Source organism: Staurois parvus, unplaced genomic scaffold, assembly GCF_062004578.1.
Source record: "Staurois parvus isolate SC_StPar_1 unplaced genomic scaffold, SC_StPar_1.0 ptg000099l, whole genome shotgun sequence".
NCBI lineage: Eukaryota > Metazoa > Chordata > Amphibia > Anura > Ranidae > Staurois > Staurois parvus.
The window spans coordinates 3,353,803-3,378,394 of record NW_028317895.1 but is presented as its reverse complement, the minus strand read 5'-3'; the positions used below and the strand labels follow the sequence as shown (position 1 = coordinate 3,378,394).

General features: G+C 39.0%; 1 protein-coding gene across 1 annotated transcript in view; it reads right to left on the bottom strand.

The window, feature by feature from the left end:
* CPLX2 (complexin 2) overlaps positions 1 to 23,489 on the bottom strand; it is a 208,401-nt gene extending 184,912 nt beyond the window's left edge. The window contains exon 1 of the mRNA XM_089671110.1: positions 23,216 to 23,489. The gene's annotated coding sequence lies outside the window, so the exon portion shown is untranslated. The remainder of the gene's footprint in view (positions 1 to 23,215) is intronic.
* Positions 23,490 to 24,592: the final 1,103 nt, after the last annotated feature.

Below are 24,592 nucleotides of genomic sequence, written 5' to 3'. Positions count from 1 at the left end.
ACACACCAAATCTGTTTCCTGAATGGTCTGATGTGAAAGATCAGGAAAGTACAGCAAGGATCCATTCTACTATGTGTATATCACCCCAGATCTTCAAATTGACTCTACATCAGCTACTTCTGCAAAAACTCCATCTCTGCTACCCTGTTTGCACTCTCACGACCTGTATGATTGTTTTTTATTTGTAATAAATTGCAAAGATTTCAAAACAAACATCTTTTTGTTGTCATTATGGGGTATTTTTTGTAGAATGTTGAGGAAAAAAATGAATTTAATCCATTTTGGAATAAGGCAGTAACATAACAAAATGTGGCAAAAGTTAAGCGCTGTGAATACTTTCTGGATGCACTGTAATACAAGGTCAGTGTTTTAAAATCCCATTTCTAATCAACCCCAAGTTTAACATCAAATTATATGACCTCCAGCATATTGCGGATGTATTTAGCAAGTATTACAGCTCTCTTTATAACCTGAGTCAAGATACTCAAGTTTACCAACCTTCTTCTTCTATAGACAACTAATCTAAATTTACCACAGCTCTCTTCACCACAACTTAAAAAATTAAATTCTCCCTTTTCCTTACCTGAATTGTTACAGATCATGGATATACTACCCAATAACAAATCCCCTGGCCCTGATGGCCTAACTGGAGAATATTATAAACAATTTAAAAATATAATATCACCTTATGTCAAAAGAGTGCATGACGAAGCTGCTTTGTCGACTTCCTTCTCATCAGAAATACTAGAGGCCATGATAGTAACGTTATCAAAACCAGGGAAGGCACCTGATACCCTTCATCATTTTAGGCCTATATCTCTCCTAAACAATGAAAAATATATGCCAAAATACTTGCACTTAGCTTGGTAAACATTCTTCCCACCCTAATTCACCCAGATCAATTTGGTTTTACCAAAGAAAGGCAGACTTCTGATGCCACCAGGAGGTTGATCAATATCATCCACCTAGCGTGGAGGTATCAGACGCCTTCTCTGCGGCTGGCTTTAGATGCAGAGAAGGCGTTCAATAGAGTGAATTGGATGTTCCTGAAAAAAGTGCTTCTTAAATTTGGCTTTCAGGGTCATATGCTATCTGCCATTTTGACCTGGTATACTCTTCCATCTGCATATATACATATATATATATACATCAGGAGTACTATTGAAGCCTTTTCAAATAATTAATAGCACCCTCCAGGGATGCCCCTTATCTCCATTAATTTTAATCTTATGGTGGAACCCTTGGCTTCTAGTATTAGACAACACCCTGACATTTCTGGTTTTCTGATTAAAGGTAGCAAACATGTTATAAGCCCATTTGTTGATGATGTTATTTAAATGCTGACTAAACCACTTCTTTATAAAATGTGTATTACAAAGTAAATGACACCAAATCCCATATATTAGACATGGCATGTGGCTGCTACCACAACACAGACACAGCTTGCAATCTAAATTCCCTTATCTTTGGAAAGGAATTTCTTATTTGGGTATTACCCTTACATCTTGTCCTGCCCAACTATTTAGAGTCAACCATCTACCTTTGGAAACCAAGTTAAAGAAGGTCCACTACATTTAAGCAAACATGCTTTATCATGGTCTGGTAGATTAGCAGCATTCAAGATGCAACTACTACCCCAAATTCTTTATGTATTTCAATCAGTACCTATCCCTGCTAGCAAGAAAATTGCCCATACCCTATAGTCTATATTACATAGATTTCTGTGGGAGGGGGAAGAAAGCTCATTGCGCATTTACTAAATTAATTAAAGCAAAATCCGCAGGGAGTCTAGGACAGACGGTTATTTCTCATTTAGTGCAATATTAGCACAAATGTAGTACTGGTTTCCGAACTCACCTGCATCCTTATGGGGGGAAATTGAACAAACAAAAATCCCAGGAAGGAATCTATATACGTACCTATTAGTATATCCTCACCTAACTAAAGGAATTTTCATTACAAATCTTAGTGACGTTGAACGCATGAAAAACGCTAATTGGTTCTTTAGGTAAAACTATTTTGACCCTTGCTGTCCAACTGACCATCCCAATCTCCATATACTCAATATTACTGTATGATCTAGATCTAGAACAGTGGCAATTACATGGAATTCAACAGGTATCAGATCTATTTGTAGGATCCTCTCTGAAATCTTTTGTCTCTCTACAATCGGAATACCAACTACCTAGTTCCGAATTTTATTCCTATCACAGGGTAGCATCTTATTCCCACAAGAATATCCCCATTAAGCAAGAGCTTCCATGGATGATTGAATATTACTACACGTCTACAACTATCCACTAGGGAGATGTATCAATATTTTAAAACTTTGACGAGAAATCTTTGTTTACAAAAACGTCTTCTATTTTAGCCTGGGAAAGGGATCTTGCCAGCTCCTATTCTGATATACAATGGCAAAAAGCCCTATGGTACACATTCACCTCTACTAAGTGTGTCAATCTATGGAAAATTACTCTCATATGTTATGTTATGTTATGTTATGTTAAGATGGTACCTTACCCCATATAAATTGGCTAAATGTTAATCCTCACAATTTCCACTATGTTGGAGGTAATGCATGCAGACTTGTACATTATATCACAATCTCTGGTCCTGTATCAAACTAGCTAATTTTTGGCTGGCACTGTTTAATATTCTTACCCAGGTTCCTGGATTATCCATACCACCCTCTCCTGCATTGGCCACCCTGAACTTGAGTATAGAGGATATTCTTCCTTTCTTTAGACAATTCACAACTCATTTATTTTTGGCAGCAAAGCTGACTATTCTGCGTGTATGGAGAACACCATCCTCCCCAAATATTAATGATACCATACTGACACTTCACACTCACTACACATATGAATGTATGTTAGCCACAATTGCAGGAAAATACTCTAACTTTAGTAAGAATTGGAAGGTATGGAATGAGTGGTATACATCTAAAAAAACCTTCTACTCCTTGTTCTTTCACGATACTCTCTAACAAAATTGACACAAGTCTTAGGTCCTGAACCATAAACTGTTGAATTTACTTTTGTATAGTTTAATCTTTATAATTATACATTCTAATCTTTGCTCCACAATCACTATTTCTTTTCAAAGTAAATTTTGCACAGATGGCACTATAATATTTCATGGTAGTTCTCTGTGACTGTCTATTTTTACTATTATTGGTTAATTTGGGTTACCTATAGTATACTGTATTCTAACCGATAATGATGTTTTTTTTATCAGATAAAAGTGACACTCACTGTGTCATGTTATTACAGTTTGCGAATGTGTATTTTTTCTTTGAACTTGTTTTATTAAAATTTGAAAATAATAAAAATGTATTGAATGGAAAAAAGATCTTCCCCAAACAATTCTACCTATCACACATTTAAGCTTCATTGGTCTCGATGGTTACAAAACCCAAACTGCTCCGTAAAATTCTGATAAATTCACTATAAAATACCTTGACCCATCTGCCTGGACTGGTGCACTTACCCTTCCCTCTCCCCTTTCCCACCTCCCCTATTTCCCTACTCCTTGTTCTCCACCTCCTATAGATCTCTTCTACAACCTTACATGGTTCAGAATATACTGAGCATACCTCTCATGCAACCCCACTTATTCTAGTATTACCCCCAGCCAAATGGTGGGAAAAATATTGTTTTGTTTACTTTCCTGTACTACATTATTTCTAACTAAACCGTATTTACCTACAATGTCTTGTTACTAAAACTTCAATAAAAACTATTGAAATTTAAAAATGTATTGAAATTAAATTGGTCCTAGTATGCGTATGTATGAATTTGAGCTAGAGAATTATATTGTATACTCCTTAAGGGTTAGAAACCTGTGTGGATGTGCAATATACTTTATTTAAAGTGCTGTGTAAGTTGACAGTTCTTTGTAAGTACCTGTAATAAAATAAAATAAAATCACCCTACAACTTTGCGAGCATCTTGGAAAGTTTGGAGAGAATTGTTCTCCTCATCAGTGGGTGACAATCGTAAACCATTACAAATTCACAGTACTCACATTGTGTATTACAGATCTAATATTGAACACTGGAGTCACTAATGGAATTCATTGGTAAATGACCTATACAACCAAGGAAAGTTGAAAGTATTTGCTTCTCTTCAAAGAGATTTACACTTCCAAGTATTTTAAATACATTCCTAAAAAAAAATGAAAGGAACACTTTTTAATCAGAGTATAGCATCAAGTCAATTAAACTCCTGGGATATTGATCTGGTCAGTTAAGTAGCAGAGGGGGTTATTAATCAGTTTCAGCTGCTTTGGTGTTAATGAAATTAACAACAGGTGCACTTGATGGGCAACAATGAGACAAACCCCAAAACAGGAATGCTTTTACAGGTAAAGGCCATTGACATTTTTTTCCCTACTCATCTTTTCTGACTGTTTTTCACTAGTTTTGCATTTGGCTAGGTCAGTGTCACTACTGGTATCATGAGTCGATACCTGGACCCTACAGAGGTTGCACAGGCAGTCCAACTCCTCGTAGAAAGTCCTTAGCCCATTAGCAGGACCGGTATCTGCTCCTTTGTGCAAGGAAGAACAGGATGAGCACTGCCAGAGCCCTAAAAAATGACCTCCAGCAGGCCACTGGTGTGAATGTCTCTGACCAAACAATCAGAAACAGACTTCATGAGAGTGGCCTGAGGGCCCGGCATCCTCTAGTAGGCCCTGTGCTCGCTGTCCGGCACCATAGAGCTCGATTAGCATTTGCCATTGAACACCAGACTTGGCAGGTCTGCCACTGGTGCCCTGTGCTTTTCACAGATGAGAACAGGTTCCCCCTGAGCACATGTGACAGATGTGAAAGGGTCTGGAGAAGCCGCGGAGCATGTAATGCTGCCTGTAACATTGCTCAGCATGACCGTTTTGCAACATGCCAAGCTGCAAAAATATCAAATATTTGCTTTTGAATTTATTACCGCTTTAAGGAATACATAATTAATCTGGCACATAGCATAGTTTATTTCTTTTGTTCAGCCAGAAAGCTGAATGAAAAAAAAAACTGATTTCTGCATGCACACAAGTGAGTTGGATACACAAATCCCCCACACAAGGACATTGTATTCTGACAGCGGGGACTCTGCTATCAGAATACACTGATCAGTGTTGCGGCTGATTGGCTAAAAGCCACTGATCAAACAAAGTTTTCCAGCAGTCCTATTTGACAGAAGTCAGTCTAATGATCCGTTTCTGTCTAACAGGGAGGGTTACACACAGATCAAAATTTGCCCAATTCCTGTTAAACTGAATTTTGATCTGTGTGTATCTAGCTTTACCTGATTCCTTGCTTCAGCAGGCTTTTTCCAGCACTGTCACTGGTTGCCCATTGATCCTGTGTATATTTTACTGGTTATGGTCACACTCCAGCCTCCTCATCATATCATACAGGGTTAATGTTACTGTATGGTATGCGATGATGCCAAGGTTCTGGGTGGAGGAGGAGAGCACTGGAGCTGGCTGGAGCATGGCTACAGGTAGGTGAAAGAGGTTATCCCCCCCACACACTGCAAGGGTGGACTTTATTTTTCTTTCCTGGAGTTAGACTGTGTTGTTGTAACAGATGACTTTCTGATAATGATCAAATTCTTGAGTATGTCAGGAATATACTGGGACTTTTTAGGTGCTTCATAGAGGTATTCCATGTACATGCTATAAAAAGAATGATTTTGTGGAATACACCTATGCAGCACCTGAAAAGTCCCAATTTATTCCTAACATACTCAAGAATTTTACTTTCACTATACCTGTTCTGGCAAGGTGCTGGGCACCTTTGCAGCACAGCTCCATACAGTGTTGCAGGCAGAATAGTCAGGACTCACATGAGAAGAACGTAGTTTGCCATCCATATTCTGACTTCTTCATTCCACTCTGGGCAGAGCTCTGGTGACTACTGGATGGCAAACTGTGCTTGGGGCTACAGTGAAATGTTGTCTTGCTTGTTCCGCCCCCCACCCCTTCCCATGCTACCACTCTTATTATGACAGACCCGGAGGGAAGATTCCCCTGTATGGTCACAACCCAACGCCCCCTCCCACACTGCCCCCAGGGCAGTTTCCCCTTCCACCCTCCCCCTTGTCCTGGCCCTGGATCCGAAGTTTTCCAATCCACTCATTATAACTTCAGACAGATCCGAATTCATTGAGAATAGCTGTGGTTGTTAACCTCTTCACATTGACTGTACGCAAATATGCAACCTCTTAGCAGCTGGGCCTTGATGCTGAGTGGCCGCATATTTGCATACCATTTGTAAACAAACATGTGCTGAGAGCATGCGCCCTGCGCGCTACCAGCACATGTGTCAGTGTCCCATGGAAAGGTCCCGATCTCTCCTTGCAATCAGGACCTTTCTGATCATATGACTGCCGTGACAGCCAATCACGGTGGTCACATGACTCTAAACCCAGCCCCGCTTCCCGGCATCAGAAACCCCTTAAAGGGGCGAGAGGCGCCTGCGTGAAGGGGTTAAGGAGTGGGCAGCCACTACATCCTAAACAACTGTCAGCAGAATGCAAACAAAAAAAGTTAGAAATTAAAAAAAAAAAACAGCTTGGGCCCCCCCAATTCATACCAGGCACTTTCGGGGCCCCTCAAAGCACCTTGTCCCCATGTTGATATGGAGGTCTGTGGCCAGTGGGCTTTTCAGAATCTGATCCCGCCCCATGTGAGTATGGAGTACATAAAAAGTACACAAAAAAGGGTTAAATGTATAAAAAAACCCACAGGGACAGTTTTGACAAGTCCTTTATCAACCCCCCCAAAAAATATAAATGTACCCTGAATTAGATCCAATGTCAATCACACTGAACGCCAACCTGTATGAAAAAAACCCCCCACTGCCCCCATGTTTACCTGTCAATCGGCGAGTGACGTGTCCCGTGGAGAGACCCTCGCCCAGTGACAGGTAGACATGGGGGTGGGGTCACCAAGGGATGTAACTGGGTGACCCCATCCCAATGTTTACCTGTCATCTGGCATGTGTCCCTGGACGGGACATGTCATGTTCTGAGGGGGCAGATAAAGGCTTCAAGCCTTTCGATAAAGGCTTCAAGATTTCAATAATTTCCCCATCTGGAAACCACGACAACCACCACTCTGAGTTGTGGGGAAGAGGCCCCTGTCCCCATCAACATGGGTACAAGGTGCTTTGGGGAGGAGCCCCCCTTCCCCAAGGCACTCCCTCATATTTAGGGCATGTAGCCTGGTATGGTTCAGAAGGGGGGGCACTCGCTCATCTCCTCCCTTTCCTGGCCTGTCAGGGTGCACTCTCAGGTAAGGGTTTGGTATGGATTTTGGGGGGGACCCCACACATTTTTTTTAATGTTGGTGTGGGGACCCCCACGCTGATTTTTTAAAATTTTTTTGTTCACAGGCACTTCATTGGCTTACCCGCTGACAGCAGATGAGTCATTGTTGTTAAGGACGCGACAGTCACCCACTCTTATATAACCACAGCTATTCATAATTAATTTGGATCTGTCTAAAGTTATACTGAGTGGATTAGAAAACTTTTTTAATAAATGAAATGAATGCCAAAGAAATGAAACAAATCCCAAAAATGAAACAGACCAACACAAATAAACAGAATAAACTAAATTTCTACCTAAGAAATGTATACAAAATGAAAATGAAACAAAATTTTCCAGCGTGCACATGCCTATTCTAGTTCAATTTTAGCTAAGTTTCCATTCCAAACCTGGCATAAAATTCCTACAAACTCATGTACAAATGTCCCCAGAAATGTCATCCCCTGCTCATAGCGTACGGTTATTCCGAACAATTTTATTTATTACAACACCGATACTGATCATGACTTCTCAACAATCCAGAGGTAGGATGTGGCCTATGTGACCTTTTACAAGTGGCAGCAGTTAGCACTTTGCAATGAAGTTGGCCAAAATCCTTGCAATGTATGTCTCAGACCAGGGAAGGATTGGGATTTTCTCAGAAAAATTAGATAAAACACTCTACTGTTATTTTTTCAGGTAGATTATAAAACTTTAAGGCTGATTTATAATCATTTACTGTAGAATGATCTTGCAGAACAACTTCCTCTTGCTTAGTAAACTCTTGTGAGATCCCCAGTGGTGGTCCCCACTCAAGGTGTCTCTCCAGACCCATACCCAGAGGACCTATTACACTCTAGACTGCAGACCTGCTAAATGTAGGTCAGAGGTGGCTAAAGTCCTTCTACCCTCTCCTTCTTGAGTCCCTCTAATATAGGTCCTCATCTTAAGCCTCTGGACAGTCCAGCCCATAAAGGCTCACTTTATAACACAGATCACAGACCTACATGATGTTGGTAGGGGGTGATCTATTCTAATGCTCCCTACTGCCCAGGGCCCCACTGACAACTGAATATAAAAGGAACATAACTCCACCCACTACATCACCAAGGGAGTGGAATCTCTAAATGGGCACTACCGCCTACCTACAGGCTACATAGTTTTTACAGATTTTTTGCTCTCCCTTCTTTGCCCTGAACTCAAGACAAACATCTAAATGCAGATAAATTACATATAAAGGAACAGTTTTACTTGCCAAGTAATTTATATTTTTGTCCATCCTGTTCTAGATTTTTCACAGCTTTGCTACACAGCACAGGCTTGTCTTGTTTTTTAATCATTTTTTTTATTCTTGGTCCAGCCTGCCCCTCCCTCCTTTCTCATTTAGGTAAAAATGACATCAATCCTGCTCCAGCAGACTTCTGGCATATTTACATCCAATATCCCAATTTCTTGTCTTATCAGCATGTTCTTTGCCTGCAGCATAACTGATTGGCTTATTGTGCTGTTTCTCACTCCCCCAATCTGAGATCTACTGTACAGGGACAGCAAGAGGATAATACCAGGTCAAATTAAGGTACTTACAGCTTGCATTTAAAATATGTATTAATAAGTACAGAGATGTATAAATTTTTTTTAGTGCCCCTGATGATGTCACTATGACAAAATGCATAGGGTGGAGTTACAGACCCCAGCTTTACAGAGAGTGTGGCGTGCAATGTGCTACCGGCTTCTATTGTTTTTTTCTCTCTGTGTGGTTTGGCTGGGTGTTGTACTGAGACCTGATGGGAGGTGGCGGTTTCTACTTTGATGTGCCTACTACTCTGACATACTAATATGAGTACATACATTCTACATTCATACATAAGAATCCAGTTGGCTCCACAATTAAGGACCATCTGTGAGATGAGCACACACCCGTGAGGGTCTCTGGTGGAGGTCTTCACTAATGATGTCAGATTTGAAGTTGCACAATTACCCTGGATAATGTATTTGGACTTTATTGTTTTTTTAAGCACTGGAACTGTAATCAAGGATTTTATAAATTGTGGTCTGCATGTAACGGTTATTGGTTTCTTTACCCATTGCACATATATTGCACATTTGTGTTACTCAAGTATTTCATACATATTTGCATCATTTTATATGTTTATGATGATTTGATTCATGCTCAGCACTGCACAGCAGCGCTATTTTTATGCAATTTGCCTTTTACACACGTTTGTAGTTGAGCCTTAAATACCCATTTTTTTACATGAGGTATTTAATCTGCACCACATATGAACTTTATGAAATATTACTGTATCAAGCAAATACAGGTGACATTTTAAACATGGCTATATAATAAATGACTAAAAACCTAATGTTTTTACATGATTTGTGTTATAGCATAGTAACTACAGCATATGTATTGATATTTTTATTTATATATTAGGAGTGAATAATAACGTATGCATGGCAGACTTGATGAAACAAGGCTGACTCCTCATATTTACAATATTTATGGTATCTAATGTCATGCTGTCTGTAGTTTCATACAAAACTATATGTTACTTCTTCCAGCAGTGTGTGATCTCCATTGAGTATATGAGTGCAGTGAAATACATCATTAATCAATTATGGCAACTAACTCTGGAGATCTTGGGACTTATTTAATAAAATGTGAAGTAGGATGAAGTGAAAAGAAGTGTTCACTTCAAACATTCAATCATGTAAAGCCCAATTTTAAAAACACAGCCTCTCCTCCACATGAGTGCATACTTGAAGTGAAAATACAGATTCGCTTTACATCACTTTCACTGTATATCACCTTGCTTTACACTTGAGTAAATCAGGGCCATGCCTTCCCTTATTCTCAGTCCTTGTCTGCAGTTTCAGGACAGATGCATACAAGCATAATGGGCACTCTGCAATTTTTACAATGGCCAAGGGTCTAGGATGACAGGTCTGACAGCACAGTAAAACAAAGGGCGAATGATATATTTGCCAACTATCATGAGTTCCCTGCATATGCTATAATACCTAATATGTCTGTTAAAGTACAGTGATCCTTTAAAATAAACCATTGCAAAAATAAAGAAAAGCATGTTCTTAATGCAAATAAAATATATTTATCATCAAAATAAGCCTGAAACTGTCAGCCAATTCCAGTGTTTGGCTTCTGGCTTCCTCTTTTGGTGATACCAGCAATAAACAATTATACTAGACTTGTGAAATGGAAAATGCATGTCGCTCTAAATGAGATGCCAAGAGAGTTAATTATGGAAGTATACACATGAAAACACAGCCGAATGGAATTTCCTCTGGGCATTAACATCAAGATAATCACTCTGAATAATTGTATGTTAGCAGACATTTAGCCTGGCAGTGTTAAGTTATACCAAAAATCATTCTTTTGTGTGTTGTCCGAAGTCCTAAATTTTGCTCTAAGCCTTTTCCTGTGTGTATTTCATAGGGAACTATAGCCTGGTCTCTGGATCTGTTAATTGCTGGCTTACGTTCTGGACTGGGATATGACAACTTTGAGAAAACTCTCAAAGCAGAGAATACAAAAAAGTAAATGAAAACTAAGATGAAAGAGCAGATGTCTCCCATTCTAAAGTCTTACAGTTTGAGTATTTACTTGATGTTACATCAATTGTAGTATAATACATCAATAAATGTATATTTTTAAATTCAACTAGTGTAAATATCTGAATATGACCTAAAGTGAAATAAAACTAAAGAAACAGGCAGGTAAGATTTTTATGACAGAAGAGACCCTATTGGTCTGGAGGATTATTTTATTTCATTTATATGTCTGGATGAGGAGTTAGCGCACTACATCTTGGTTTATATAAATTTTAAGTGAGAGTACACTTAGTGAGTGGGTGTAGCAATCTTCCTTTCTTTACTTTTATTTAGAGTTTAGCAGCGTGCGAGTGTGAGCCTTTTCAATCAGTGACTTATAGCGGGACTGCAATAGTATAATGGGCAATCTGACACTTACACTTTTGATGGAACCAGTGACACTATTAGAGTGATCAGTGCCGAAAATATATACTGTCACTGTACTAATGACACTGGCTGGATAGGGGTTAAACATCTAGGGTGATCAAAAGGTTAAATGTGTGCCTAACCAGTGTTTATGTGTGTACTGTAAGATACTTTCACTAAGGGATGTGCCGGTTTTTATTCCCTGCTTCACAGGGAAACAAAAATTGGCACATCCCCACTGACAGGACAGAGCTCTGTATTATGTACATTAAAAGAGATCTGCTTTGTCTTCCTCCTTGCTGATCATCGGGTGTTGGCAGTCAATCATTGGCCAGCACCTACTGACCAGCTTGTGCTGTGACTAATCACAACACAGCCGGCGTGCCGGCAGCACATGTATGCCCTACCCTGAAGTGCCAGGTACTCCTACAGGAGGAGGTCGGCAAGCAGTTAACAATTCTGCTGTACGATGGTGCACCTATGCCCCTTCATCCAAAATGAGGTTACTGAGCAGATTACCAGGTGAAAACAGCCTAAAAATGAAAACTAATGCAGCCACCACAAATAGTGATTAGGTAAGCTGCAATACATTACATTTTGGTTTTGGAATTAACACCAGATTAAGCTGGCCATAGATGTTCTTTTTTTTTTTATTCAGCCAGCAGGGAGAATTAAATGAAATGAGCGGAATCCCCCATCCACATAAGCAAAGTGGATAAATGCATCATCCCCTCTGATACCCTGTATACTGCCAGCAGAACTCTTGTCTGTCACAATACACTGATCAACCAATAGACAGCAGCTGACTGATTGGGAAAATTTTTCCATTAAGCCTATTCGACAAAAGTCTATCTAATGATCAACTTCTGTCGCACAGGCACAGCCAGACATGAATCAAAACTTGGCCAGTCCCTGATGAACTAGACAAATTTATCAATCTATACCAGCTTTAGACATAGAGGGAGGGGCGGCACTTAAATGAGATGAACCAGGTGAGCTGAATGCAAATATGCTGATAAATAACACATTGGCAGTAACCCCTGGTTCACATATATGTGGCTGTGTGGGCCACGTTTTGCACAGGCACGAGAGCCCATTCATTTGTCCCTGCACTTCTTTGGAAAACGCAGCCTGCACGAGAACCTCGGTTCCCAATACGGTTGCGTTTTCCAGTGCGGTCGGCATGCCATTAGAAATAATGGCACCCGCCTGAGGGTCCGCATTCCTCTGTGCGAGTGGTGCGGCTGCACGGATTTTCATGCGGATCCACACCACCCGAACAGATGTGAACTTAGCCTTAGAATGAGCACCAGTACACAAATCTTCACCAGCACACCATGTTGTAGGTGTTTTTAAGAAATGTAGACATTTTCCCATGAATAAATAGGCCATTTTTTTTGAAACCGTGCAAAGTCCCTTTTTCAAGGTAAAGTGATAAGAATATCAGTGCAGTCCTGAAACATTAGTCTGTAATGTCTATTTTTTGTGTGAATAAAGCTACACTGCTTCAAAACATAGTATATTGGTGTAGATTTATATACTGCTTTAATGCAGTTTTAAACCTAAAAGCAAACATTTATTATATCACCAATTCTAAGACATGGTGACTGCATTTGTTTTCTATTTTAAGCTTACTTTCTTTTATTTTCACCTAGCAATATGGCCAGTAAGTCTATTGTTTTTCAGAACATGCTCTGCTGCAAACGTAGCAATTAAGAGTATTGAGACAAACCATTTACCACTGACAGGGATGCTTAAAATGATCTTTTTTTTTTATTCATGGAAAACCTTTGTCTCCCAAAAAACAGTTGCAGTAACTGTTTGTATAACAGTATAAGCTGGATTTTGGCTTCAGTTGGTTAGTATATCTAAATCTGCTAGTACATCTAACACTCCCCTCACCTCAGAAGGACATTGTTGATGTCCAAAGGTGCCCTTGCGCTCCTTTCTTCAGAGTGGGGGCACACTAATACAAGAGGAGTGTTACTAGACAGATAACCTGAGGGAAAAAAGCCTAAAAAAAGAAAACGAATGCAGCCACCACATCCAATGATTGGTAAGCTGTAATATATTAAATTTTTGGGTTTAAGTTTAAAACTGCTTTATACTCGATGGCACCATTTTTCTACTGAGCATCCATCCTGCTAACTATTAGGCCCCATGCACACTGGGCGTTTTAATAACGCTGATAACGTTAGCTGTGTAAATTCACGTTAGAAATTTGAGTTTTGCAGTGTTTTTTAGTGTGTTTGCATTAGTGTTTAGCTGCGTTTTTTCGCATTTGTGTTTTTTTAGTGTTTTTTTTACCCCGCCCATTTTTTTTGTAGTAACAGAAAAGTGGTATCATCTTTCTGGTTATGGTGCGTTACAGGGCTGTGTGACTCTCCGGACAGAATGGATAGAAATGTAAATCTTATGACAGGTAAAACAGCTGCCTTATATGTATTTTCATCTATGCAGTTGGCAGTTTTCCTGGAGTTCAGTTTAATTGCACAAGCCACATGTCAGAAAATTGCACACAATTAGTCACTGCTTGCCGTGATCAGTCATGTCAATCTCCTCTCCACTGACTTTGTTGATGATTGCTGATTATTGCATTTTGCTGTGAACATTCATATTTGATGGTGTATGACTGTGCAATGACCCAGTTTTGTCAGATCATCAAGGAATGATTGCAAATTGTTTGTGGTGAAACTCTACTCTTAGCATTTGCAATATATTCAGTGTGGAGGGCAATCATTCATTGATGGTATTGTTTATCAACAGATAACCTTCTAGGCCATGTTTACTGTGTCATCCCTATGTCCACAGATCTTTGTGACTGGATACTTTTATATAACTTTTAAAAATGTGTGCATGTCTGCGTGTAATAAAATGTTCACTCCTTGTTTAATTGTGTAAAGTAGAACAGTGACAAGGCTATGGACATGTTTAGATTAAACAGTAAATTGGCTTTAAAACAAGCCATTTTTTACTTCACTTCTGTAGCTTTAGGTACTGTGGAGAAATGTATCCTCAATACTCAAGAGACATGGCAAAGCCATTTAAGAAGTGTCATGACACCCGGCTCTCACTCCCCTTCCTGTCCACCTGCTCTGTTTTTATGTTAGGGATTAGATGGCTGGCAGGATACCAAGTTCTGCTGAGAGGGGAAAACAGGGTGAGCTGAGCTGCTGAAAATAAGAGAGTGAAAGGTGTTTCTGTTGTATATTTGAGGATTAATTACATCACAGTGCCTGCCCTGCAGCTATAAAGATCAGCAAAGGCTTGCTAAGAATAGATAATTATGTATACAGACATGTCCAAATTATTTTACAGAAGTTATATGAATGTCTCTGGTCACAAAGACTATGACTATGCTATATACATTTAAATGTTTCCTTAGTTTACAAGCAGTAAATGACTTTTAAAACTTGCTGACCTCTGTAGATGAAGGCAATGTAGAGTGACTCATTCTTAAAATTTACAGTGGAAACATTATCACTCTCATTTTCAGCAGCTCATCTCATCCTTTTCCCCCTCCCAGCAGGACTTGGCATCCAGACAACTTTCTAACAGCTAATGTGAAAACAGAGCCCTGTACCTACAGTACCCAGGTAAAGAGGAGAGAGTGGAGTACTAATAACCAATATTAACAACTTTACTGCTTTTCTTGTGGATTTTGAGGAAGAATTGTTCCACAGTGCCTGCGGCTAGAAAGGTGTGTGTAGGTTTGTTTTAAAGCCAGTTTTGTGCTTGTTAGGAATATGTAAATATTACGTATCCAATCATAATCCAATCCAATATTACGTATCCAAAAGTCTATCTACAGCTTTACTTTAGGCAATAAAACAAGAAATTAACATTTCATTACACTCAGACATGCAACTAAATTGTTTTACATACCATTAAAAAATTATCTGTTTATAATGAACATCTGTGGGCAAAGGGAATGCCAGAAAAAATGTGGCCTACAAAGGCACAGCTTTGCCCTTTGGCTATTATGACTATGTTAACAAACCGCAAACCTGTAGCAAATTTACCTGTCATTACATTGTAAAATTAAAGTTAGAAATTTACAAACTGTAATTAAATGTGTAAAACACAGAAAAGGAAAAAATAAAAACTAATTATTGTACCTATTTGAGTTAGATAGTAAGGTTAATTATTAGCCCTGACATACTGTATAAAGTATGATATGACTATTTTACCAAGATTGTCTGATGTGAATTAATCCTATTTACACATATGCATATTTTATTTATCTTCTGTTAGTGTTTATGACTATACTTTAAAGGAGAAGCATAGCCAAAGCTCCCAGGGATCACAGAAGTGCAGTTCGTTCTGGACACCTGTGACACATTTTCAGCCAACAGTGGGCTAAGTTCTGTTGACGGCGGACATCACAGAGCCAGTCCAGGTTTTGAAAAGATCTTGATCATATGGTCTGGATCCACCCAGATGCCTGGACCAGCAGCTGGCTTAATCTCTTGGTTTACTGATGAAACCGCATGGTTTACTAATTAGGACTGACTTTTATTTATATTAATATTATAGCTCTTAAAACTTTTTTGGTAGCACTTGCTTCAAAACTATTTTAAATGTAATTTTGGATAGAATGAGGGAGATTTAAAATCACTGTTAGAAGCTACTGCTATTGTGATGAGCGTAGTGCCCAACCCTTGCCCTTCTCACCAACTTGTGACAAAAGACCAGCCAATCTCACACTGTGCTGTCACTTACGTAACAATGCCACTCTCAGTGGCACCCTGCACAAAGATTTTCCAGCTCATGGAACCACAATCGAGGTGCCGCAGCCTGAGAGCGATTGTTACTGGGTTAAGTTACTAAGCAATTAACTCTTTAAGCTACTACCACCACCTGTTGACTGATAAAGCAGAAACTCATAATATTAGCAAGAACAAATAAACATCTGTACGCACACTGTCAACACAGACAGGTATATTTAGAGATTTGTCATATACAGTAGCATTCTTCAAGAGACATGGATTCTTAATTTGCTTGAAATGCCTTAGGGACAGTTTCAACACTTTTCAAAATGGGGTTTAATAACAAAAAGGTCAAAATGATCCAAATAAAATATTTACAGAAAAAAGGTGTTACAAAGAAATAAAGAGAACAATAAAGCAACAGAGAATTATGCTGAAAGAAAAATACTTGCAAAGTCTTTGGTTTTAGCAGAGTCCAATTGTTCAAGCAAAAACAGTGTAGTGGCTCTCTCCAGTTCAGTTAGGTGTGCCTTGGTTTATGTTAAAGAAGGGCTGTCAGAGGGTCCTGACATTTCCTTTTTCTGTCGAATCAAAGCAGTGTTGCCAGAAACCATCTGACCAATTTCCCGGTTTAAGGGGTAGGGGGAGGTCACCACATTTTATGACTGTATCGTAGCCCTCCCTTACACACAGTTTAATACTAATATTAATATCTTTCACTATGTACAAGTTGCATTCTGAAAACTGGTAGATTGTTTCTCAGCATTATATTTCGTGTTCAGGGATACCAAACACAGTATTTTGGATGGGTATGACACCCAGGAGATAGGAGACTGGTATCTCCCCTGTCGTATGTGCTAGCTTAGTCATGTGCTTAGACCTTTATTTGTTCGGCATAATATTCCCTATATATATATATATATATACTTCATAATAATGTGTCTTGGTCCTGTTGCATTTTATGAATTGTGTGTAGATTTTGTTAAGTTGTGATTTGGGCAGAGGTCTCACAGAGGTCGCCCACGGCTGCCTGCTTTCTGGGTAGATATTTTATGGCATGCTATGCATTCCTAGTGCTTTAGAGAGTTTTTTTATAGTCCATAAAAACAGGCATCCTTCCAGGCCTTAATTGGTGGTTTACAGCTCTGACCAAGGCCTGTGTGCTGGTGTCTGCTGACCCTAATTTGAGATAACAGGCTCTTTTGAAGGGTGTTAAAAGCTGAAGCTATGAATTCCATAGTTTTCAGGAGGAGGGAGGGGGATCACTGAGCTCATGAAAATCAAAATGGCTGAGATCTTAACAAGGCGGCTGTCACCTACAGCTTCCATGTGGCTAATGCAATACCATTACAGCTATCTGTTCACTTGTTGGGAATATTTTCTCACACTTCTGGAGTAATTAGGGGAAATCTCTTCCAGTGAATCATAGATAGTGATTAAACTTTTTATTTTCTAAATGGTTGCAACCACTTTCAGTTTTTGTATTGCTGTCTTTGTTCCTGTTAGGGAGATTCATTCTCATATCCTATTTTAAAGAAATGGTCAGGGTGAATTCCCCAAGAGGACAATTTGAAAATTCTCCAGCACAACAAAAAGCCTGTTTAAACTGGTTCAACTTTTTGGCTTTTGCCTATCTCCAACAGGGACACCGACAGCAATAAAAAACTGCCAGTGGCTCAAACCAACCATCCAAATGTTTGGCTGGGAATCCTGTTTAAATGTCTAACCTGTTTGATCATGAATGACGTACTGTTTACCCTTAACCAAAACTTTGAAAAGGGATAAAAATGCCTCAAGGACAAGTAAAATCCTGTGCACCATTGGATTTTCTCCCCCACATCTCCACAGCCACCGGGAGAGACCTCCCATTTATGGTAACCACCCAATGTGGAGGATATAGTTCCTTAAAGACATATGTTGTATTATATTGAGTTCTAAGTATTGATACTACCCTCTGTTTCCAGAGGTGACAATATCAAAACCCCTGATGAAGTGAACCATAAAATGTATTGAGTTTCAGGATGTATCTTTATTTTGGAATTGTAACAACTATCTCTGGTGCACTTGTTTTTATTCTATGATATCTCCATAGATGTTCTAATAAGGGTGATTACTTTTTTATATTCTATACCTTCAGATGAAGTCCGGAAGTGACGAAACGCGTTAGAAGAGTGACTTCAAGACGCACGCACGCCAAACCGGAAGTGTCGCCGTGACCATCTTTTTGGTGGTGTACATGTGGTTTACCAAATGTTTGTAAAGAGCCATTGAAGGAGTAATGCTGGGAGCCGGATTCTGCTTTCTTTTATGTAAGTTCAGATTAAATATGTTCCTTTAATATGGATTCTGCCTAAGAGCCTGTTTATTTTCATGAGGATATTGGAGGATTGCCCTTGAAGTAAAGCATTGGAAAGGAAGGAGTACTTTTAATAGCCCATGTCTGAAAACAACTATAAGAGGGTAATAGTACCTGGTATCACTTGTGGCTGGAATAAAAAAGGGTACTAGTACCTAGTATCACTATTCACTAGGGGTTGTGCACAGAGTGTCTTTATGGAATTGAAGTGGTTGATCACAAAGTGTGTGGTTATATAGTGATCACGGAGTTTTCACTTTTTGGGTTTGAATTTTATATAAATTAAAAGAATATTTGTATAAGTTTTATTTTTTTTTGCACAATTTAAGAGTGATTTTTGTGTTGAGCACTGAGTGGGGTGATATATATGTAAAAGATAATGCACTATGGATTTTTCTTTTCTTTTATTTTGAGGTATTTCAGAATATCTAGGATTGATTTCCTTCTAACTGCATCAAGGTGGAAAATTTAAAAAATTTGAGATTTGGACATTGGACACAATTGCTATTTTAAGGGATTATATAGGGAGTTAAAAAAAAAAATTTTGGACACAATTCACATATCTTTATAGATTGTTATTTTATTTTTTAGTTTTGATTATATGAATTTACTATACTTAATTTATGGTTATCACAAAAAGGTTATGTGAAATTGTATACTTTCTAGGGAGAAAGTGTGACTTTTTGTGGGAGTACAAAAAAGGAATTTGATTGATTAATAAGTAAAAATGAATAGCTAAATATTTTGAGTTTAGGTGCAGGACTGATAAAAATTTATACTTGGAATGGTTTCATAGACATACTAAACTGGAAAGGAAAACAAATCTGGCAGATGGTAAAGTTCAATAAAATTGGTTTATTTCAAATAATAATTATAAGTTTTAACATGTATAGGGAGGCAATGTTTTTACTAGCATCACTCACTATTTCATGCATGTTTTATTGATAAGATACACTGCCAGTCAACTTAATATTCTGAGTAAATATGAGTCTTGTGGGTCTCAGCGGTGTCAAGAAACAAAAGATTCTTTGGCATGGATTTTTCATTATATATAAGGTGCACTTGGGAGTTGTATATGATTCATAACAGCATGATCCTGTTCAAATTCTAAATCTAATGGTATTAATATTTTCATAATGCATTTCAAAGCATCTGAGATTTGTGGATACTATGTACAGTTGTGGCCAAAATTATTCAACCCCCAATGCTGTAAAGGGGTTTAGGGACTATAGTGTACATTTGGAATTGTATTCAGAATCAAATCCTACAAGGACGTTGTAACTACCCAAATGCAACTAAAATGACATCAATTGTTTATGTAATACAGTAGTAAATGGTTCTTATGTGGTTTCTTCATTGCCACAATTATTCAACCCCTTAAAGACTACCACTCTGAAGAACAGAGGTTCATACAGGTGCTTTCCATCAGGTATTGAAAACACCTGTGGATGTCACCGAGCAGCAATCAAGCATAATAAGCACCAATTAGGCAGCTTTAAAATGACTGTGATACTCAGCTCCTTCTAGACATTTACTGGTGTGGTTACAAACATGGTGAAGGCAAGAGAATGGTCCAGGAAGACAAGAGAAGAGGTGATTTCTCTTCACAGGAAGGGCAATGGCTATAAGAAGATTGCAAAGATGTTAAACATACCAAGAGACACCTTAGGAAGCATCATTCGCAAATTCAAGGCAAAGGGCACTGTTGAAACGCTACCTGGTCGTGGCAGAAAGAAGATGCTGACTTCGACTGCTGTGCGCTACCTGAAGCGTAGAGTGGAGAGAAGTCCCCGTGTGACTGCTGAGGAACTGAGAAAAGATTTGTCAGATGTGGGTACAGAAGTTTCAGCCCAGACAATAAGACGCACACTGCGTAATGAAGGCCTCCGTGCCAGAACTCCCAGGCGTACCCCCTTGCTGTCTCCAAAGAATAAGAAGAGTCGACTGCAGTATGCCAAAAGCCATGTGGACAAACCACAAAAGTTGTGGGATAGTGTTCTGTGGACTGATGAAACAAAATTAGAACTGTTTGGGCCCATGGATCAACGCTATGTTTGGAGGAGGAAGAACAAGGCCTATGATGAAAAGAACACCTTGCCTACTGTGAAGCATGGTGGAGGGTCAATCATGCTTTGGGGCTGTTTTGCTTCTGCAGGTACAGGGAAGCTTCAGCGTGTGCAAGGTACCATGAATTCTCTTCAGTACCAGGAGATATTGGATGGAAACGTGATGCAGTCCGTCACACACCTGAGGCTTGGGAGACGTTGGACCTTTCAACAGGACAATGATCCCAAGCATACCTCCAAGTCCACTAGAGCATGGTTGCAGAGGAAAGGCTGGAACATTTTGGAGTGGCCATCGCAGTCACCAGACTTAAATCCGATTGAGAACCTCTGGTGGGACTTAAAGAAAGCAGTTGCAGTGCGCAAGCCTAAGAATGTGACTGAACTGGAGGCCTTTGCCCATGAAGAATGGGCGAAGATACCCGTAGATCGCTGCAAGACACTTGTGTCAAGCTATGCTTCACGTTTAAAAGCTGTTATAACTGTAAAAGGATGCTGTACTAAGTACTAAGATTGAATGTCACTTGGGGGTTGAATAAAACTGATAATGCTGTGAGCACAGAAAAGACATTTGTGGTTATTTCATTATAACTGTTATGTTATATTTGTCTGACCTACAAGTGCCTCTTTAATGTAAATGTAAGCAAGATGACTGAATGATCAAAAGCAATGTCAAACTGGCCAAAACACTCAATTTCAGTGGGGGTTGAATAATTTTGGCCACAACTGTAAATACAAAGACATCCTTCTAAATAAGTATGTTTGCAGAAACACATTTTGACTACTAACCTGGTGACTATCCAACTGTTTGAAAGGTATTTTAAAATAATTGCATTTCTAATTTTTGCATATTACAGGTTGTAATGTGCACCTTTAACATTGTAGCTGCTGAGTTTATGTTTTATTTCTAGCATCTGGTGTGGCAGAACCAACTAAAGGGCCTATTAAATGGCTTAAAATACATAACACAACTTAAATATTTACACAAAAATATACTTAAATGTCCTTTTTAAAAGTATGTGTAGAATAATCTACATTCATGTATAGATATTAAACAACAGAACAAAGAACCATTCATAGCAGTCCCCTCAATAAAGGGCAACTCACAATCTATTGACCCTACTACAGTCACACAAAGACATGCATGAGCACATTAGGCCCAATTTGGTCACACTGTAATTAACCTACCAGTTTCACTTTTAAGAGGACACTAAAACACATGGTGGAAACCCACACAAACAAACAAAAGCCATACAGATGTTCTTTCTGGTAGGAATAAAGTACAGGATCTCAGCTGCAAGGCAACAATGCTAACCAACGCATCCACTCATCTGTGCGGCTTCAGCTATTAAAATATTAAGGTTTCTTATGTTTTTTATTTGGTCAAATGATTGGTACGGACCCACTTTTGGACGACAATTAACCCTTTCCTGGCAGCAGGATATTTACATTGAAATTCTGATACATAAAAAGCCAGCAGGATAGAACAAGTCAGAAATTTGGGGGAGATTTATTAAAGCTGGAGAGTGCAAAATCTGGTGCAGCTCTGTAGAGAAGCCAATCAGCTTCCAGGTTTTATTGACAATTAATTGAACAAGCTGAAGTTAGAAGCTGATTGGCTACCATGCACAGCTGCACCATGATAGAACAAGTCAGAAATTTGGGGGAGATTTACTAAAACTGTAGAGTGCAAAATCTGGTGCAGCTCTGTAGATGAACCAGTCAGCTTCCAGGTTTTATTCACAAAGCTTAATTGAACAAGCTGAAGTTAGAAGCTGATTGGCTACCATGCACAGCTGCACCATAATAGAACAAGTCAGAAATTTGGGGGAGATTTACTAAAACTGGAGAGTGCAAAATCTGGTGCAGCTCTGCAGAGAAACCAATCAGCTTCCAGGTTTTATTGACAATTAATTGAACAAGCTAAAGTTAGAAGCTGATTGGCTACCATGCACAGCTGCACCATGATAGAACAAGTCAGAAATTTGGGGGAGATTTACTAAAACTGGAGAGTGCAAAATCTGGTGCAGCTCTGCAGAGAAACCAATCAGCTTCCAGGTTTTATTGACAAAGCTTAATTGAACAAGCTGAAGTTAGAAGCTGATTGGCTACCATGCAAAGCTGCACCAGATTCTGAGTGCTCCAGTTTTAGTAAATCTACCCCTTTGTGCTTAGTTATCTTCTTTATTCAACATAATCAATGATATATATATATATATATATATATATATATATATATATATATATATATATATATACTATATATATAAAATCTAGGCAATTGGTAAAGAATATATTGTACAAATTATTTTATACTGAAGTAGTCCAAAATTATTAAACTGTTAATGACAAAGATCACATGCAACTATTAGAGATCAGTACAATGTTTGCCCAATAAGGAGAGAATTACACTGGGGAATCACCCAGGGGTGCTTGCTGACATGGATTTACATTGGACAGTAGTGGCTGCACATGTAGCGATGATATAAACAGCAAGGGGACAATTCAGGTTTAGCACAGCCCTGCAGTCTAATTGCCCATCTAAAGTGTCTGCTTTGGTGTGGAGCCGAGAAGGCAGGAGGAGCTGTCCTTTCATTCATGGTGCTGATACAGATACACATCACTGGCAGCTCCAGACACAGCCTTCATTTTCCCCATCACCGCCTAGATTATAATACACCATTCTCAACACCACAAGCTAAGTACTGTGCCTGATTTCATAATGAAACACATGCAGCTGGGCCTACACGACCAATGCTAGTCAAACATTAGATAGATCATTATTAAAATGTATGGACCTACCTCACAGAGGAAGGATATGGATGCTGCTAGGGAATGTTACTGTATTCCTGAGATGAAGTCAGAGGCTTGTGGCTTTGTATTTTTCAGTCTTTTTGCTTGCTTTCTCTTTCTGTCACTATATTTCTGTGTCTCTCTACCACTTAACAGCTCTCCCACTCCTGCTCTGCAAGAAAAGGTTTCTAAAAATAGATTGCTCACGCCTGGCAATGAAACTAGCACATCCTATACATTGCTTGAATTTGTAGCATCCACTCTCCCAGGCAGACCTGCACTATCTCACCCTGATGCTGTCTCTTTCTATGTGCTTTGCAGACTAACAGCTGACTTGTCTGGCACCAGTCCTTATCTTTCTATGGAAAGCTAAGAGAAACTAGTAAGTCTTTTTTTTTATGGTAGTCATAGCAAGGATTGATGAACAAACTAAATAAAATTGTATTTTTTAAAATATAAAATGACCAAAAATGACCATGTTTTGCAATCCATAGGATTAAAAGGAGCACAGTTTAACCTCCCTAGCGGTCTGATTATGTCCATATTTCTGTGCTCAAAGTAGTACATTTTTTTGCATGGAAATATGTATTTTTTTTATTGTAAGCCTGTAATTTTTAGGAATAACTCACTGAAATCTGTCCGAACAAGAGTCTAGTAAACATTCCAGGTATGTTAAAATTTGAAACACGAAATCATAAATTATAATTTAATAAATAATCCTAAAAAATAATAATATAATAATAAATTTAATACAATAATATAATCAAACCAAAAACACTGAAATTTGAAATAGAGCGCCAAGTTAGCACATCACTGAGCAAAGTCGCAGAATCGTTTTCAGTGTCTGATGACGAATTTCCCCACGAATCATTATCACTCAATTCTGCAAGTGGTTCTGATTTACTATCGCTGTTCTCTAGCTGGTCTAAAACTGATTTTGACCTAAAGGGACACTTTTTGGACGCCATGGACATTTCTCAGTTTCTCAGTAGTGAATGTCACTTTCTGTCATTTTCAAATTTCCTGCCGATGTCGGGACATACAGGGGACGGAACCCAGATGACAGATGTCGGCATCCGCCGGAGGACATTACAGGGGACACTGCAGGAGGGACATCGTGGGACAAGGTAAGTGATCGAGGGATCCCAGAGCAGCGCCGCAGTGTATTCCCAAGTGTAGCTCGGTGTTACCGCTTTTGGTACTGAAACTTTACCTCAAGCTACACTCGGGAATACCACCAGGGGGGTTAAAGAATAAGTTCACCTTTTGGACAAAATGTATGTGAAATGGTTTGATACAGTAATATTTTACTATGTTTTATTAGTGTATTTAGTGAATGTCACTTTCTGTCATTTTGAAATTTCCCACTGTTCCGTCCCCCGTACG